The sequence below is a fragment of the Anneissia japonica genome, unplaced genomic scaffold (assembly GCF_011630105.1).
Source record: "Anneissia japonica isolate Jap-2015-1 unplaced genomic scaffold, ASM1163010v1 scaffold171_len658169_cov177, whole genome shotgun sequence".
NCBI lineage: Eukaryota > Metazoa > Echinodermata > Crinoidea > Comatulida > Comatulidae > Anneissia > Anneissia japonica.
The window spans coordinates 432,510-453,322 of NW_022733907.1; the positions used below are offsets into that span (position 1 = coordinate 432,510).

At 35.9% G+C, this 20,813-nt stretch overlaps 1 pseudogene; it reads left to right on the top strand.

Moving 5' to 3' along the window:
• Positions 1-2,860: 2,860 nt before the first annotated feature.
• LOC117116265 lies at positions 2,861-20,029 on the top strand (annotated as a pseudogene).
• Positions 20,030-20,813: the final 784 nt, after the last annotated feature.

Sequence of the window (20,813 nt, forward strand, 5' to 3'; positions counted from 1 at the left end):
TATTGTATCTCCAGTTAAAAACAAACACAAATCAGTGCTTCAAATTACATTTACAAATCACTGCAGACAATTTTCAAGAAACTGTTTTTTCTGCTTCATATCACACTGAATTTCAGAACTATTGAAAACCAAAGTCCAGTGAAGTTGAGGGATTTTGGGACCAATATTCTTATAAAATCAAAAATTTAAATAAAGCAGTTGGAAGAGATACCATTCCAAATTTAGGAATTTATCAACCCAAAACATTCTTTAAATTCGAGTGTAAGCAACACTTAACTCGTAACCATAAAAGCTAAGGTATTCAGCTTTCAGGAACCCAGTTCAACACAAAAAATGGGCTAAAAATATTACACAATGTATGTTGATTGATCCATCGTGTTCAGTACAGACAACTATTTGGGAAATTTTCATTTACAAAATTAAACATCCAGATTGCAGGCAAAAATGTTTGAAATGTTCAATAAGATGTCAATTTGCAAGTGATAACAAATTTTTAAAAGTACGTTTTCTGTAATAAACCGACTTATAACTAAAATAAAAGCCTTTATTGCTATCTTGTGACATTGGACCTATGATAGGCCTACTGTACTACAGGAATGCGAGATATGTAACATGGGAACTAGAGTTCCTATAGGAACTCTAATGGGAACCAGAGCCGTAGATAGAGAGAGTTTGGCCAACTCGGTTTCACGGGATTCGATATACGCGCGTGTGATTTGGTGGATCGCAATCACATGACTTACACCGGCCATGTTGTCACCAAAACATTAAAGCTATACGCGCACATGCGCCTGGGTTCTTTGGTGACGACATGGCGTCCATGCGCTAAGTTGGCCACACTCTATCTATAATGGTTCTGATGGGAAGGAACCAGAGCCGTAGATAGAGAGAGTTTGGCCAACTCGGTTTCACGGGATTCGATATACGCGCGTGTGATTGGGTGGGTCGCAATCACATGACTTACACCGGCCACGTTGTCACCAAAACAAAACATTACAGCTATACGCGCGCATGCGCCTGGGCTGTACGTTTGGTAACGACATGGCGTCCATGCGCCAAGTTGGCCAAACTCTATCTATGGCTCTGATGGGAACGTGCATGAAGCGCCACCACCAAACAGGGACGTAGCCAGGATTTTGTAAGGGGGAGCCGTTATGCTAATTACGTATGACCCCGGCGGGGTTAAGGGGGCGAATCCCCCTGTGAAGTAGCGCAATCTGAACGTTCTTAGGACTTGTTTGAGAGGATAAGATGAAAATTGCAATAGACGCATTATAAATAAGCGCAAAAATTATATAATAATTCAACAGTGGCAGATCCAGGAATTCGAAAGAGAGGTGAACCAGGGAGGGACTTTCACAGACTGAGGAGCCACCCACCTCAGCCCCACCATGGTTGGGGCTGAGGTAAGAAAATTTATGATTAGGGCATCTGTATATATGGCCGAAAATTACACTCTCGCACTTTGAACACAATTTGAATATATTTTTCTTTTTTTTCCCCTTAATGAAGGGGGAGGGGGGCCTTGAATCCTCTTCTGCTCAAAACATTCTTTATCCAGAATAGTCATAATCACGAAAATGGACATGAAAAACCAGATCACATCCTAAAAACAAACAGCAGTCACTGAGACATACATCAGGAGCCGACTCGATGGAGTTTAATGTCATACCCAGGGAAGGGCACAGATCTGTTTTGAAAGGTGGAGGGGGAGGGAATTTTGTGAGTCGACAGCCACCTCAGCCCCGCCATGGTTGGAGCTGAGGTGAGAAAATTTGAGGAAATAGTACCTCTAGATGGCCAGAAATAACACTTTTAGTAAAGTTCATCATCATCACATCACCATTAGTCAAAATGAAGCGCCAAAAAATTTCTCATGATCTTTTATCAGGGATTTTTGACAACCATAGAGATCTTATTAATGTGTGTGATATACCATAGAAAAAAAACATAGAAAAAAAAGCTTAAAAACATTGTCTTTGAGTGTACTTTACATAGGGCTACTTCAAAAACGTGATTTCACAACCACCTCAGCCCCACCATGCAGTGGCAGCTCTAGGATATATTTTCTGGGGGGTGGGGGGCTAAGTTGTCGGACAGGGGGACTTGAGCTCGTAGGCTCGAGCTGGGAGAAGGGGTTGAGAGGGTGGTTCCCCCTCCCAAATTAGATTTTCTTAAAGAATATCAACTTCTAGATGGCCGAAAATGGCACTCTCATACTGTGACAGACATGTGTTGGTTTGGTGTGGGCCAATTTTTAAATGTTTTATGGTCTGAATGTCCGACGAGCTCTGTCCGGCGGGGGGGGGGGGTTTGACCTGTCCGGTGGGGCTTAAGCCCCCCTCCCCGCTACCCCGCTGGCGTCGCCAATGCCACATGGCTGGGGCTGAGCTGAGAAAATTTGAGGAAGTAGTACCTCTCGAGATGGCCGGAAATGACACTTTTATATAGTAAAATTCATCATCATCACATTACCATTATAGTCAAAATGAAACGCCAACAAATTTCTTATGATCTTTAATCAGGGATATACTTAATATCCAGGACAACTTAGGCTTAATTATAGCTTACTAAGCTTTAACTATATACCGTATACTATATTATGATCAACAAATCACATCTTTTTTTTGTATTTAGCACAATTTTCTTCACTTTTTATTGTTATTAATATTAATATCAATTATTACTATCGTCATCATCATCATTGTTATTATTATTATTACTATTACTAGTAGTATAAGTATTTAAAGAAACTTGCAAAAGATAAAAACGAAATTGAACTACAGTATCGCATTTCTATCTTAAAAGACCTGGCCTGAGATTTATGGATTTTTAAACGTTGGTGGCGCTGAGGTAACTAATAGCGACATAAACAAACGTCAGTGATTGAACAGCAGAGGGTCTTCATTTTGTTGTTTTTATGAGTTGCTGTACCAGACCTAGCCTAGAAGCATAGTCTACCCTAGGCTAGCTTAGTAGTTAAATACAGTTTACTTGGTAAGTTTAGTCCTACCACTGTTTATGGTAGGCAGCCTTGGCAAACTTCGTGAAGGCTTATTATTTATAATTCTAGCCTAGCCCTAGGCTAGGCCTACTACTTACTAGGCCTAGGCCTACTAGCTAGCCTCTAGGCCTAGGCCCTAGGCTCTAGCTAGCCCCAACTTGTAGGCTAGGTCTATGCCTAGACCCTGGGGGAGGGGGTTCTTTGCTTAGGGAGGCGGCTAGGCCTAGGCTAGCTAACTAAACCTAGGACTGTCCTCAGTCAGGCTCTCCTTACTTGATACTATGTTTATAATAGATATGTTACTTTACTTCTTAGCATTTTTTTGTGAAACTCATACTTACGTAGTACAGTAGGCCTACGTAACCGTCCTACGTTCATGCACAACGTCGATTTGGTAAAATTGCATCCTAGAATTCAGACAAGGAGGACAACTTAATGTTCTCGCATGCACAGATGAAATGGCTGATTTTGATATAGAAAGATTTATATGGGCAATTCCATGGTTAGTTGCATTACATTAGTAAAATAATAATACAAAATCCCTTGTCTTGTTGTATGTTGTAAACTAAATTTAGACATTCCTAAACGTGAAAAAAAAAAATTGCAAAAAAAGACTCAAATTTTAATTTTGTGTTCCATACAAAAAGCAACACAGATGAATTTTCTACATTTGATTTTGCAATTGGTCTAGTCTGATATTGGTGAAAGAATATAGTAGGCCGGAAACATAAGCCTAGCAATTTAAATTATGTGCAATTAAATATCTGTATTTTAGATGTCGACTTTATTAATTGTATCATATTTTTATGTCAATTCTTAAATTTTAAATATTTGTCAATTCTCAAATTAAAAATTATAATGATTCTATTCGTAATTTTTTAATATGCAATTTTCGACCCCATTAAAAATGTGCTGGAATCAAGACTAATGGGCATTCCTGATGCACATTAATTAACTTTACTTGTTCGTTAAAATATTTTTTTATATTGTTTGTGCAGGGAGATGTAAAAAATATTTTTTACATGTCCCTGGTTTGTGCATGTTGAGCATCAAATAAATTCCATCAATCAATTAATTATGAAAAGAAGTAGTGTAGTCCAAATAGAGGAATGAGTTAGGGAGTTCCTTGGAGTTGCTGGCACTGATGATTTCTATTTTGTGATATATTCCACAGAATGATGAGTTCCAACAAAAAACATAAAAAGAAAAAGCACAGGTCAAGCAGAGTTTCTCCAGCTGCTTATCAGGGGCCTACAGTGGATTCAGTTCATTTTGAATTAAGTGGAACTGGAATGAAGAAGCTTAATAATGTTGAAAGATCTAATTTAGGAAGAGAGGGTACAAAGACTTCAACGGCAGATACTGTATCTCTGATCCAGAATGTGAAAAAGGGTGTTGATAAATTTAAGGAGGTGCGGAAAGGTCGTCGCAAATGTGTAGTAGGTATGTATTGTACAAAGCATTAAGTATTGAGTTACTGAAGATGATTCCGTAATTTTTTTGTATGACTGATGTAAATATAATCAGTAGACTATATTTTACGCCAATAAGGACGAATGTTAAAAGGCTAGTTCTACGGCAGAATCGGACTACATTTGAACTCTATCTTTGGTAATAGTAATAACGATGACTTTAGTGGATGAAACATGTAAACAATATTAATACAATCCAGAGACTCAAGAGAGCTAATTCGCATAGAGTGCAAGCAATCCTACTGTCGTGACTTGTTTTCCCACTTTCCTTATACTTCAATTTTCAAGATTCAATTTTAACTAATATGTGCAAGTTCATAATAATGTGTATTGAATTTAGTTGTTCTGATTTTTTTCTCTGTTGAACATCACACCTCAATGGTTGAATGCATCAACATATTGTTTATGTGCTACAATATTATAATACATTACATAAAATTATTTATAAATATTCTCTGTGTTTACAGAAAATAAATTTGGTATATCAAAAAGCATTCGTGGTCTGGATGGTAGTGGTGTGAATGATGATCCTATAAAACCCAACCCTCGCAACAAGTATCTCATTTCATACTTCTCAAAGTTAGCTGAGTCTCCTGATATATCGGAGGAGATTGATTTAGAGTATGTTGACCAGATGCTGAGTTCTGGAGCAAGCATCCACTGTTTTGATCGATATGGTCAGACTATTCTACATGAGGTAAGTTTTGGCTTTCTGTTGAGCAAGACTTGCTTAGCAGGCTATTCTACATAATGTCTTGGCACTCTAAAGCAAGATTTGCTCAGCAGACTATTCTACATGAGGTATGTTTTGGCATTCTGTTGAGCAAGACTTGCTCAGCAGACTATTCTACATAGGTTTTGGCACTCTGCTAGGCAAGACTTGCTCAGTAGACTATTTTTCATGAGGAATGTTTTGGCACTCTGCTGAGTTTTGTCACTATGCTCAGCAGACTATTCAACATATATTTTGGAACTCTGCTAAGCAACACATGGTCAGCAGATTATTCTACGTGAGAATTTTTTTTTTTCACTCTGGCTGAGCAAGTCTTGGTAAGACTATTATTTATAATAGTTAAGAAAGCATCATTATGTTTTTACATGTGTCCTTTCATTATAATTATTTGAAGGTTGCGAGGGAATGGGAAGTTGACGTGGCACAATTTTTGTTGGATAGAGAGGCAGATGTGAATCGTGGAGATTGTTACGGTCGAACTCCATTGCATGTGGCTGCAGCTGTTGACTATGCTGATATGGTGGAATTTCTGGTTGCAAATGGCGGTAAGTAAGCAAATGCCACTAATATCTTCACCATTTTCATTAAAGTCAAATGGATGAAAACTTAGATCGAAGTGAAACAGCTCTCTTGTTGTTGGAGCTTGGGGCCAATGCCGCTGATGTGGACAAATCAGGTCTAACAGCAGTGGTGTTGATGATATGCAAGATGCCATCTGTGGTATGTTCTCTCAAAATATTTCACAAGTGTCTATTCTGTAAGGTAGGACTTGACTGTGTGTGATACACTGCAATAAGTATATACAAGATACAGGAAATAAATACACGCCGAGCTATGATGAAATTCTCTCCAAATTATCATTCGTACAACATGCTGCAATAGCCCAGGAGTTTTTCCTGATAGAATTTAGATAGAAAAGCATTTAGTTGTTGGTGAGGCACTGTAATATCATATTTATTTGAATAAACGACCCAGGTGTTTATTGCTTAGAAGGGTTTTTGAGGGGGCATTTATTCGAGGGAGGCGTTCATTTTTTAGGGATAAAATGGATACGTATGTACTCATGTAAACGCCCCTTAATTTCACTGTAAATTACATAATTCACATAATTATCGTAAAAAGAAAAATGTAATTCTACTGGATTAGAATATTAATATAATGTTTAGAGAATGATGTTGCTTCCATTAGTTTTGTTTTCAGTAATTTTAGGGGGTGTAACCATCCGTTTTGCACATTTAATAAAATTAATTCAAAATATTAACATTTTTCTATTTTTGCTGATTATATACAATACATATCATTACCATCAACAGGCAGTTGAAGCTCTAAATAAGTTTCATAGAACAGACCGTGCTAACCGTAAGCAGTTCTACGATGTGCACTTGTTGGAACCAACAAAAGCGGGTGATAGAGAGCCAAAGAGTAGGTCTGTTGTAAGTATCCATCATGTACAATAGTTTACTTTCTGTCATTTCTATATTGCCTATGGTATACTATGTAAGTGTGTGTGTTACTTTAATGACTTTAGAAACACTAGAATTCATTCCAACAAATATTTCAATTTACATGTAATCTTTCTCAGTGGTCGACATAAAATACGATTTTTCCTTTTCTGACACATGCTAATGGTGGATGAATTCATAATTATATGATAAAAAAAAAAAAGAAAAAGCCATGATTTCTTGTTCTCTGATATGTGTGTATTTTCTACCTATACCTCCAATGAGTAGTGGTGTCTCCATGAGTATAAACTACAGTATTGTACAGTATTTTTACCACATTATGAAAAGGAATAAAGACAGGGATAGGATTTTTGAAATATAAACCAAAGCCTAACACAAGTCTTCTCATTTAATAAATCCATTAGTTGCAAGTTGTTGTGGAGTACAATCAACTTGAACTCATCAAACACCCGGTGTTGCAACGGCTCATTGCTATTAAATGGAAGCTCTGTGGGCGGTAAGTCATGCTAGCTTTACTGTCATCCTCTGGCATCAGTGGATAAGAATATTGCTTTGAAGTGTTTGAAGCCTGGCACTCACTATGTCTTATGACAGTCGGACGACGAATTCAACTCTGCTCCCTGAGAACATTAGACAATGTGATGTTGTCGTTTGATTGTTAGTGGAAAAAACTGAACAGTTTGTCATTAAAAAAATCTATTGCTCGCGCGTCATGATGTTGTGTTCTTTATAGAATGGCATTGGCTGGCGACAGTCTGGTGCAGTGACTTAAGGCTTAAGTTGGTTCCTAAGTTCATCAATCATTTGATATTAAATAGCAGTTAATAGAGAGGTTTCGCAACCTTACTAAAATGACTACGTCACATATACGTCACATTTTCGTTCTAAAATTATAAAAATTCTGTTTCGCACACGCTGATCAAATACGAATAATAAAAAAAAAGTTGTCTCTAAAGTAAATGCCAATAAATATTTGTATTAAGTCGTCAGTTATTATTCTGCACATAATTATACAGTCCGCCCTCCAGTTTGACCCCTCTAATTCGGAGACCCCTCTAATTGGGGACCAATAATGGAACCTTCAGGGATTTGCTGAGAGTTTGTGAACAACAGATTTTGTATTCAGATTCTTTGTGCTGTTCATATTTCTAATAGAAGGTAACAAATAGGAGACAAATATTCCATAATGTCATGGGATTTAGGCATAGAATATTATTGGATTGTTGTTTTATTATTGGAGATAGCAATATCTCCAATGTCTTTGTAACAATTCATTTTAGATTGTTATATTTTATATTCTTCTTTCTCATTTGTAGATTTGGAGTGTTGAAACAAGTCATATGGCATGCCTTCATTATTATATTATGGACAATACTTGCAGTTACCATGAAGTCCCCAATCACTTATGACTTTTCAATGCCAGAGGACATTATCCAGTTTTCTGTAATGGTAAGTTTTTTTTTTCTGTAGTGGGTTGATCGCAGACTGCCTTATCTGGCTGAAGATATAGAACTTTATTTCTAATTTTCTTTATCAACTTTGACCAAATCATGGGAATTATTTTTTCTTTTATCTGTGTACTTTAATATAGTACTCAAATCCATACTGTAATCTGCACCATGACTTTTAAAATTCTGTACTCTGTTCATGCTGCAATTGGAGAATTTTTTTTTGTTTTCCCCTATGCAGCCATACTGTAAGTTGTCTGCCAGATTCTAGCCCATTGATAATTAATACGTTGTGGACTGTTATTACTTCATTATTGTTAAAATTTTGTCATAAACTTCCTACTGTGAAACACTAAATATTTTTGACTTTTGGGTGCACTGTACAATACAAATCATGTGTTGATAATTTTCATTTAATTACTCTCATTGTTGTGAATGTATAGCAAAAGTCTTTAGTCTTGGACATTATCATTCAATTGATTTTTTTTGTTTCTTTTGATAGATTCTAGCAACCCTGTGCACTGTCATTCAAATAATTTTGGAAGTAAAAGAGTACCTGCAGAGCAAGAAAAGTTTCAAGGTATTTTGAAGTACTATAATAAAAACCCCTCCAATTAAACAACACTTTTTGTGGTCCCATATTAATCATTTCTTTTATCATTTAATTATATTCTAATTAGAGACCAAAGCAGCTAAATACCATAGAAATCCCTGCCCCAAGAGTGGTCTTTAATTGGAGGGAACCTGTATCTATAAATGGACTTTCCACGTATTCCAAAAAACCAAAAGGTCCACTGATTAATCTTAGATAAGAAAGTAAAATACATACTCCAAGTTTTGAAATTCTACTACTGCCAAAGTTATGAGTAAATGTATTACAGCCTCTCTGTACAAAAGTATGCAATACTGCCATATTCTTATGTTAATTACTCAGTTTAATAAATATCAACAGTACGCTGGATTGGGGATGGCAAGCCTCATATATTTGGTAACAGCTAAAAAATAGTATTTGCAACCTGCATCAAGTATGGAAAGTTAAGCAGTGATTGTGTTGTGATGCTGTGAGGGGCAGAAAGTTACCTCAAATTTAAGCTAGGAATCCATTTCTCCGGTTGCGATTGCAGCTGCATTTAAACAAGAATGATTCCATTCCGCATACGCTTATTTTATTCGTTCCAATGAGCCATGCATAGATTTTTGTTTCAGCCCGTATTTGTCCGGTTGCAATTGCATCTGCCTTTAAACGAGAGTGATTCCTTTCCACATGTGCTTATTTTAATCACTCCATGGAGCGATTCATCCGTTTTGTTTTCAGCCCGCCGTACGGTAACACTACGTACGCATACTCCGTATAGATGGAATCACTCAAAACGTACTGTAAACGCAAATGGAGCCAGGTTTGCAATGGAACTTAAATTTTTGTGACAGAGGCAACTACAACCAGACAAATAGATTCTTAGCTTTGCTCACTTGATATTCTATTACATTCATTTGTGTACTTAGAAATGGCAAGAATGGCGTGTAGGAGAGATAAAAAAGGACATGAATTTCTGTCACCCTAGGTGGCCCCAGGAGAAGACATATCTAGAGCAGGAGATAGAGAGCATTAAAAGCAAGGGGCCTTCATATTTCTCAGAGTTTTGGTAAGATTAGAATCTTAATTTACAGTTCTTTTATTGTAATTGTTGACATTTATTTATTTGGAGACATTTAGTTTTCTTTCTTTCTTGTGATTGTTTAAATACCCGATTACCTCTTCACCTGTGAATGGGGATAGGCATCTTCTGGGCTTAAGTAAATAGACCTGCCTTTCCAATTGCTTTGTTTTTTTGCCATTGCAGGGCTAGGCTCTACGACCAATTCTTACCTATCTATTTATTTGTTTTCTTTCTCATAGCATTATCTGCTGCAACCATTAAGCTTTTTTTTTCTCTGATTTATCAATCTATATTTTTGTAATGCATGATTTTTGTGGTAAATTGCTGGGAAGCCTTAATTCTCTGAAAGGCTGCCACCTGGACAGCGGCATATAAAGGGGATGCTGGGAGGCATACTACCCCTCAAAAATGCTTGCACCGCTTCCCTTATTCAATCATCTTATTTCAGTTGGCTTTCTGTTGCTGCTTCAACCTAAGCGATGAGATTGGTGTAGGCAAAGTTAATTGTTACGTTGTAAAGAAACAACTCCTCATAAGCCAGCTCAAATCCCACTGAAAACACACTAAAATTGCTTATATTTTTGTAATTCAACCTAAAAATGGCAGAGCTAAATAGTTGAAAGAAAATGTTTTGTAAATTGTTTGCATAGCTGTACTATACTTGTACCCTTCTTTAAACTGTTTCAATCCAATTTATCTCTAGTTTTTGAGTTACGGGTTTTTTTAATTAAAAACTGTTGATGTTTTTTAAGAAGCGTTAATGGTTAAGAGCACGGTTTGCAATTAACTGGACCAGACAAATTGATATGTAAGAGCATTGGTTCCTTGTGTTTTTTTTAACTGGGCACTGACTGCTTCATACAATCCAACTCCACTCCCTGTTGGTGATAGTCGACGTGATTCCGTCTGCTGATTGTCGGTGGCCGTCTGAATGGATCATCATCAAAAGTGATCCATTGCGTGCAGGTTGTGCTGTGGTGTTCAACATAGAATCGCGTTGACTGATGACCCTCGGGCCTAGTGAGTGCCTGGCTTTATGAAACCAAGCTTCTAATGGGATCTAAAGGGCAACGATACAAATAAATATTTATTTGTTTTTTAATTGCAGGAACTATCTGGACTGGTTTGTGTATATCTTGTTGATGGCAGTATCGGTTTGCCATTTAACAGCGTGGCAAACGGATAGCAAAACTCTTAGTGATATTACTATCCGGATATTCGCAGTAACAATCATCTTTGTTTGGTGCCGCTTTATGAAAGTTGCACGAGCATTTAGAGCTATTGGTAAGCAAATCATATTAACCATTTTGTACTTAAGATTTTTAATTTCACATTTTCTCCTCCGATAAAACAAAAAACGATATTGTATATATGGTACATGTCTAAATTATTATTACTATTAATAATTGGCTTCTTCTGATCTCCCACTTCCCTATGTTTTTGCACAGGTTTTTTCTTTCTGACCAGCACTTTGGTCATTTTCTGTACTTGTATCTTCAAATTTTGTCCAAGTGAAGACCATATATCAAAGATATCGTGTTTTATAGATAATGGCCAAACATGTTGGAATGTCAAAATTGTTTAAATCTATTTTATTGCACTAAACTAACCTTTATTTATACATGCTGTTATTTTCCCCGTTTTCAATGTTAAAACACCAATTTTTAATGATTTGGTGATGGAATCTGCCTGATTGTATTATAAAATTTGAAGGTTGATTTCTCAAAACCGTTCTTTAAACGGCTCTATGTTTAAACAATTGTAACGTCAAAGCAAATGTCAGATTGAAATGTTTCTTTTACCATTTTATAGCTCTCATTTTACTGTTTAACCCTGTATCAGTAACTAATGTTTGCAACAAGTGATTGGATTCGCTTGTCTTTGCCACCAATAAAAGATGCTTTTATTCAATGCTTCTGTTTGACTTGTTTTTAAGGTCCTTTCATTGTAATGCTTGGTCACATCACAAAGGATTGTGCAAGATTTTTGTTCCTCTACTCCGAGTTTTACCTTCCATACTGTAAGTTTTGTTCTTCCCACTCATTTTAAATATTATTATTATGATACTTTGTTGTACAAATTCTTTAATTGATAAATAATATTAGATTTTTGGGGATGTCTACATACAATAGAAGCGCCTTCTGAACTTCTCTTGTATTGGTATTTAAAGCAACTTTTTAGTAAGCTGTTTGTATTAGTTGAAAAAAGTAATGATGATGATGATGAAAACAACGACGGCGATAGTGGCAGCAGCGAGGATGATGATGATAATAATAACGATAATAATAATGTCATATATTTTCTTTTTTTAAAAATTATTGTAGTATGTGCATTCTGGATGATATTTGGTGGTACAGATAAAGGAACTGAAGTAGTTGGAATGACATCTTTTGGTGATTTAGCATTCAGTTTGTTTAGAATCACACTGGTTGACGACTATGACTATGATGTGAGTATCTTGCCATTGCCTTGCATAAAGACATTTGAAAAGTTAAAAGGGATTAAAGAGTAAGAAAGGGCACATTCAGATGAGTCAGAGGTAATCTGTGAAGTAGCAGTTTACTTGTCCCAAGCCATGGTTAGTGCCTGTGAAGACGCTCTTTGTATAAAGAATACTTTACTACAGACGATTTACTCCTGATCAGTCTCAGGAGTAAGTGTGCTACTTCTGCGCTGGCCTGGTAAAAATTGTTTGTGCCTCCGACAATGGAAAATATCTTGATAAAATGCCTCCAGACCAAATTTTATCTTTACACTATTATAACAAAACAGTAGTACATTTAGTGGTTTGGAGCAAGCAAAAATATTATATTTATGCATTAAATTGTGATGTGCGAAAAAAAAAAAAAGAAAAAAACGCCTCTGGGTTAAAGGTCAATGCCTGCAACCGCAGTTCACGCACCTTTTCCAGCTTCTGGTACACAAGGAATATAAAAAATACATGTTAAGAGTAGCGCCATCTAGATGCACTTACTTCAGAACTCTCAAGGAAATACGACCTTTATTATGACTTTGATTTAAAAAAAATAATAATTACCTACAAATGAGTGCTAAAATTACATTTCCTGTGATGTTTAACCTTTGTAGACACTGTGTTTCCATAATTGTTTACAATTTCAAGAATTTTTGTGCAAAATCACCATTGAGAGACAATGAAAGTGTCAATATTAACGTCTAAGCTTTGAACTAGCTTTAAAGTAAAAGAACATGCCCTGGGTAAGCATCGTGTCAACACTTACGTGACCTTTTACGTCTGTCATGAGTTTATGAGTTTATTTCAGACGGAAGGCCGTCTAAACATAACTAAATGTTGTTAACGGGGGCATATAATAAATTCAAAGTAATTATGTCAGATAACAGCCACCCTCGTAACCAGCACTTTTATTTTGTTTGATAGAGTATAATGATTTGCATTAATTATTATATACCCAATCCACAATAAAACAAAAATTTTGAATTGAATGTTATATTCCTTGTCTGCTACTGGTTTTTTGATAGATATTTTCTTGTACTAATATTATTTTTAATACTTGATTTATTTTACTTTCAGGGTATGAAAGAAATTGACAAAATCATGGCCAATATTTTGCTTGGATCTTTTCTAGCCATTTCTGCACTCGTTGGTATCAACCTTTTCATAGCCTTGTTGTCTGACACTTTCCAGAGGTGACTATTGCGTTTTTTTTTTGTTTACTTTTGCGATTTACTGCAATGAAAAGGAATTACCCAAATGATACACCAATGATTAGGGATTACCCAAATAAAAAAAAAAAGGAAAAAAAAAAGCAGAACATCAGCAATGCATCATTGTGAGTAATTGTAATATAATTCTGCATATTATTTTTGTAGATTTGTTTCTAAAAGTTGAAATTGTTTTACATTTTTTTCATTTTTTCATTACTATTCCATAAATTTGGTCCAGAGAGAATAACAGAAAGTTGACGTGATTTCAATCTTGCAAAAGTAAATGTTTATTTTTTAAATAATAATGGTGAGATAAAGTATGATTTTGGAAGTACAACAATCACGACAATAACAATTACTATCTACACTTGGATTGTATGTGGGCGCTATCCATTAATGTATTGAAACATAAATATAGGAATTTGAATTTTATGTAAATCTGTGATCTTCAAAATGTCAAAAGTCTTCAAGGATCCAGTGGTAAAATATAGGAATATTTAACATGTTTTTGTAGGTTGAGCAATCTAAATTAGGCTGATCACTAGCCCAATATTAAGGTTGCAATACTGTACTGCATAAGGAAGAATTATTACGTATATGCTTTCAATTTATAACAGCAGTTTTCTTCTTTTGTTTTTTAATTATTCATTCAGTTAAAATTCTTTGAATGATAAACATAGTTACATTCACATACTGTAAATACTGCATTCTAAAATGTTTATACCTTGGTTCTGCATTTATTTATTTATTTATTCTTTCTTTTAACTGTAGGCACTTTCAGTACTATTACATTGATTTTCAAAGTGAACAGTTTAAACATAACAAAAATATATAGAGTATAAAGAATTGTATAACAAAAAATTAAAAGAAAATATTTATATAAATATACGCAAAAAATATAAACCAATCAAGAAACGAGTCAATGAAATACATTTATGTAGTAAATATTGTTTTTGAATGAATGTAATGACATATTTTGAAAGTAATCTTTAATTCATTAGGAAGTTCATTCCATATTTTTGTTGCCTGGTAAAAAAAAGTCTGTTTTCCGTTACTAATATTCAAAGCTGGGATAACTTAATTGTTATTTGTTTGGCTACGTGTTTAGTATGGGTACTATTGTTGAAAATAAAATTTGATGTCAGATATTGAGGAGCGTAACCTTTTAAACATTTGAAAATCATGATAATTAATTTTTCATTCATTGTAGAGTATACGATAATGCATTCTCAAATGCGATCATGCAGCAAGCTTCGATCATGCAAGGGATAGAGGAAGGGTTGTCTGCTGCTAAAAGAAAGCATGTTCGTGATTTTGTCCACAACCACTGTGCTCCAGAAACACTTTTTTATGATGATGACATGGTTACTGAAGATGGAGATAAACTTCAAAAAGTCACATTCCAAATAAAGGTAGTCATTAGATTATGATATGAGTACAGAGTGTATGATTTTGTTAAGCTTTGTCTACACTACCAAATATCATCAAAAAGAGTGTCACATAAAATTTGATGGAACATAGAGTTGAACACGTTCAACTTTTTTTGATACAATTTGATGATATGTGATATGACGTCATTGTACCCATATATGGGCACATAACATTTTTTTGTCACATAAAATTTGATAGTGTAGACAAAGCTTAAAACTGGTGGTGGCCAGTGTGTCTGCGCTGAACCGTGGCGATCTCTTGGTTCCCGTTTCAATTCCCATTGCTGCTGTCTTTGTATTTCAGCTAAAGGGCTGAAGGCAGTTACTGTACGAGCGCACCGTATTTCGTATCAGACGTTTGAGCCATTGGTCCCGAGTGCAAAATTGTTAATTTGCACAGTAAGGAATGCAGTGCACTGTTTGGGAAAGAGATTATCTCTCAGTATACTGCCCAATCACAGTTTTTACACTGAATAAATCCATACATCCATCCATATAAAATTAATTATTGCATAATTTTATTTACTTTTTCATTTAACTTTAAATCATTTGACAGAGAAACAGACAAAATTTGAACAGGTATTGTAAAAAATAAACGGGGATTATACAATTATATGGCATAAAAAACATACACAATATAAACACATTTAAAATTTACAAAATAATTGCACAGAAAACTTCAAATATTTCTACAAACTACAGTTAAGTAGTTTATAATAACAAGCTGAATTACTTATAAATAAAATTAATATTAACTCATTAAATAGAAGCAGTTGGTGCAAAAGCTGTGGCTCGGACTCTCAACCTTGAGTTCAAGATTTTGAAACCCTCACCGTGCAAGTCACTTGTGTTCTTAGGCAAGACACGTCATCTGCATTTGTCTCTCTCTACCCAAGAATATAAATGGGTACCGGGGAACATCCCCCCCTTCAACTTTCTAGCCCAAACGCCAAGGAAGGGAAGTGGGCACTCTGGCTTGTAAACCTAGAGTTTCAGGTTACTTTTACAATATGGAAAAAGGATTACAAAAATTTAAAAACCTACAAAATATTGCCATAATCCATCCCAGTTATTACAACCATAATCATTTTTACAATTTAAGTATAAAATTCCATAAGGTTATTCAGTAATTATTCTATACTTGCATTTTGGCATTTGTATTTTCAAGGATGATCTGGACCACATGCGGGAGCAGTATCATGGATTGGATACAAGTTATAAGGAAGCAATGGACACAATCAAAAGTGAGATTACGAGGATGAGAGATAAACAAAATCTTGCTGTAAGCGAGATAACATCTGAGCTGCACCTACTTAAACAACTAGTGCAACAGATAGTTGATCGTCCATTCCCTCCAGGTGAGCTACTGTGAGACTTTTCGTTTCGCACCGCCTCTCTTATGGCGTAACAAATACATGCCATTTAATTGCATGCACCCCGGTTAACACAAAAATTGTGTGATGCATAGCGCCATGTCGTGCCAAAGTTTCTGAACTCTTTGCTCTTATCCTCCTTCTGCTGGCTTTCTTCATAGGTGCCACAACACTATCCAACCAATATTACTATCCATCAAAACGATATGCACAATAATTATAGTTCGGTGACCGTAGACCATGTGTGTTAACATTTGTTGTGAAGGCAAAGTATTTGCAGCCAATGCACACCAATAACATGTGAAAACCTTATTGACTGATGTCAGCTCAATGTTTTGCAGGAACATGACAATGCATGCGTGTACATGACATTTTGCAATTACATGACAATGCACAAAGTATGTGCAACCTTCATGACCATCACTTAAAAAATCATGCCAAATGGACATGCACTGTCATGCTTCGTCACTCCATTGTTGCAACTAGGTTGCATATATTTCACAAACATGTCCCGAAAATTAAGTTGTGACAAATTTTTGAACAATTTTAAATTTCTGCACACCGTATTTAAAGTATTCACCTCTTTGGTACACCATAATGCAAATGCAACATTAAAAATTGAGATGAACAAGGAATTAATGGTTTGAAGCAAAAATTTATTAGTGATTAGATTAAATTAGAAATAAATTAAATTTTTAGGTTTTGATAGGATCCCTCATCACTTGATGAAGATGATGATTGATTATTGTTTGCTTTTGTTATTGTTATCATTATCATATGGTCTACTGAGATAATCATTGTTGAAACATAATATATCCTTTTGTCTTTTTGATATTTTTAGTTTAAATCACCCCACCACAAATGAAAGTTTCAAGACAAACCACTCAATCATTTTGATAAAAACACATTTATTGTTATAAATTATTATAGGTGGAGATGGTGGTCCCCATCTGCACCCTCATAGAGGTCAACAAATTTCTAGAGATCAACATTTAAGAAGTCCAAATGGTCAACTGCCAGCACAACGAGCAGTGCAACCATCATCAAGGGGATTAGATGATGACAGCACTATCTACATGCAGTCAAATTTTGCACAAGAAAATAAACGCAACATATCTGAGCAGCAGTTTTCCTCAACCAAAGGTGATTTAAGAGAGTAAGTAATATCAAAAAAATCAAATCGCTCCACTTATATTGCGCCATTCCAACAACCGTTGCTCGTGGCGCAGTGGACTAGATGTTGCACTTCTCAATAGCTTTCTCCTCCCCTGAGGGTCGCTTCATGTCCTTTGCAGCTGGTAAACTGGCGCAATTTCATCTGACCATGACATGAGTGGACCAATACACCCGTGTAACCCCCTACTCGTCTCGAAAGATGTACACTGGGCCTATGGTTTATAGTCCTTATCCAAGAAGACTTGTTTCACCACCAGAACTAGCAGCGAGGTGGCCGTGAACCTGTGCCGGTATTGTTGGCTATGGTTACAGTGCCCCTGTCTTAACCGCTTGGCCATTCGACTATGTAAGCTTACATGGAAACATTTGATGTAAATGAGCATGTGCTGGTGGCACCAGGATTTGCCTGTTAATGGGTCCAGTTACCCCGACTGGGTAGATGTCACAAACAGGAGCGCAAGTGGGCATGGTCAAGAGTTACTTAAATCTTTCAGAAGTGGTCAAGTAGCAAAGCCGTCGGAAAAAATTAAAACTTAAGAATTTCAGAAATTATTTAATCAATTTTAGAGTCTATATGTTTAAAATACTCGTCGAATTGTGTTTTTGCACATAAAATGTTAAATGAAATGGTACTTTTGCACTAGTAATACAATAGCTCATGAAATGCAATTAAATATGTAAAATTATTAGTCAACAACCAGATAAAATCTCAAGTAACTTGCAAAATATAACATGCCATTTGGCAAAATACACTAAAATGATATCTGTTTTGTTTATCCAACTTATTTAACTGAATTTTCAGATTGGATTTGTATCGTCAACAAAGAAAGAGAAGATTAAAGAAGAGAAAAGATCAAGAAGATTACCTTGAACAACAACAAAGCCAAAGAGTATCAGGTGGTGAACGAACAAGTTTACCCCCTGCATCCATAGAGCACCCAACAGGCCCGAACTCTTTTCCACTTTCAGATTCTTTCGCTTACATCAGTGATGATAACAATGATCAATTGTCTCTTGCACGCCAGTTGAAATTCAGAACCACTGTTACAGTAAGAATATATTTATCATATGAATACTTTTAAGAATATGTAAAGCCATGAAAATAATTTGGTGCTCATCATTTTCCCCCTTTGCATGTTCCTAAATAGGGAGTTGCATTGTTGTTTTTTTTTTATCATTTATTTGAAATGAAATAAAATTTAAAAAAAATAGGGAGTTGCGAAGTACCCATTCAAAGTCATTTGCGAGGTCTGATAACAACTTGAGAAACTTGATCTTTATATATTATTTTATTTCCTGTTAATTTTTTCCGTCATAGGTAAATACATATAATGTCTTGAAAGGGAACTAGAAACATGATATTTTTCTAGAGGGGATTTTTAATATGTCATTAGTAATAGAATCAATTTTTAAATCGTTCTTTGGCAATTTTTTATGTAGTTATTACGATTTATCCCTTTAGCAGCATGACGTCAATGTAAGGTAACCTAAATGAAAATCGTATAGAACTAGGCGCGGTGCTATACGATCTTTGGTTACAGTACAGTACCTTATAGTGATGTCATGCTGCCAAATCGTAATGGCCTATAATTTTCTAGTTCCCTTTTAAATGGAAGGATGACTATGAAAAGCAAAGCTTTTGGCCACATTAAAAAAAGAAGTTACACCTCTAGTTGACAACATACAATGACAATGAGTGTGTTGGAGCACTTTCAATTTTCTATTGAAAATTAATTTTTTTTTTATAGTCTCCAGCCAAAACAGATTTGTCAACACCTGACATGGATCCAACCAAAAGAAGCAATGAAGCAATGAGCAGTACAGGTGACCTAATCACTGCACAAGACTCAGTTGATGGAAGTCATGTCTCAACTTCTGCAGCACATACACAATTCAACGAAGAGGCTTCACCATTAGTACAGCCTCCTACTTTTGAAGCATTGAACTTAGGAAGCTCTGCTGACATTGAAACTGTCAGTGAAGTAAAATACAGTCCTGTTGCAGCAGATGGTGAATTAAATAATAGCCCTAGTACAGAAAAGGCTGCAGTTACTGCAGCTGAAACAGACACTTCTCAGTGCTGAATGTTTAATATTATTGTATATAATATATTAACTGTACTATCAACACCAAACACTACTTAGGAAGCGCTCAGAACCAAACACTACTTAGGAAGGGCTAAGAAAGGTCTGTGCTTTTGATGGACTTGCAGTAGCCATCTTGGTTGCTAAAGCCGGACACTCACAGCGTTGTACGACCGTCGCACGACGACGACAACGAATCCAACTCCGCTCCCTGTGAGTGCTAGACGACACAACGCTGTCTGCTGATTGTCGGTGGCAGTCTGAACAGATCATCATTAAAAACGATCAGTTAAGTTGCGTCCTTCATAGAATCACATTGGCCGACGATCGTCGGGCGGAGTGAGGGCCCGCCTTAAGGATCTCAGCAATGATGCTTCTGGGGAAGGGGCTGGGTGTAATGTGGGAAGGGCTGGGGGTAATGTGGGAAGGGATGGGGGTAATGTGGGAAGGGGCTGGGGGTAATGTGAGAACTGAAGAACTCATATCACTTCAATAGGAAGCTAATATCCTGGGTGACAAAATTGTGTTCTTATAGATCTATCTACATGATGAATAAAAAGTATAGCCGCGTTAGTCTGTACAGTATAGAAAGTATAAAGTAAAAAATGAAGTCCACTGTGTGGACGAAAGCTAGAGAATAAATTATATATTGTTAGTCTCAAAAGTGCTGCTGTTTTTTACTTTATACAGATCTATCTACAGTAAGCCAAACTGTGCCATTGTGCTAAATTGCTTATGAATATAATCAGTGATTGTCATAGAGAGAGAGAGAGAGAGAGATGCTCAGTAGGCACGTGCTTCCACAACCACAATGACATGGGCTGAAGTATGGTGTTTCCCCAACTCTTCTGAAAGATTCACTGTAAACACAAGCCAGTAGTGTACACTAGTAGGTCTTCTGTTTTTGAGTCCATTGCCAAGAAGACTTGAGTATTCCCATGCCAAGAGGGTGCTGATATTGACTGTAGATTGAAGTCCTCATGCTTCACTGAGCGACCTCTCATCTGGTGACTGAGGACATTCAAACATTTTCAAACTTAAATGTAACAAATAATGTATGGTTATGAATTTACAGAAGGGAGAAGGCAGGGGAAGAGGGGGCAGTGAGAGCAACCTTGTGGAGAACATTTACACACTAAGTGGATTTAAGTTATGTACAAACTATTCTATGCATTATTTGATTCTACTTATGCAAATGCAATAAAGATTCCATGAAATTTGACCATCACAAGGGGTCATTTAATGTCATATAATGTCTAAATAAGAGATATTAAATAAAACCATCTTA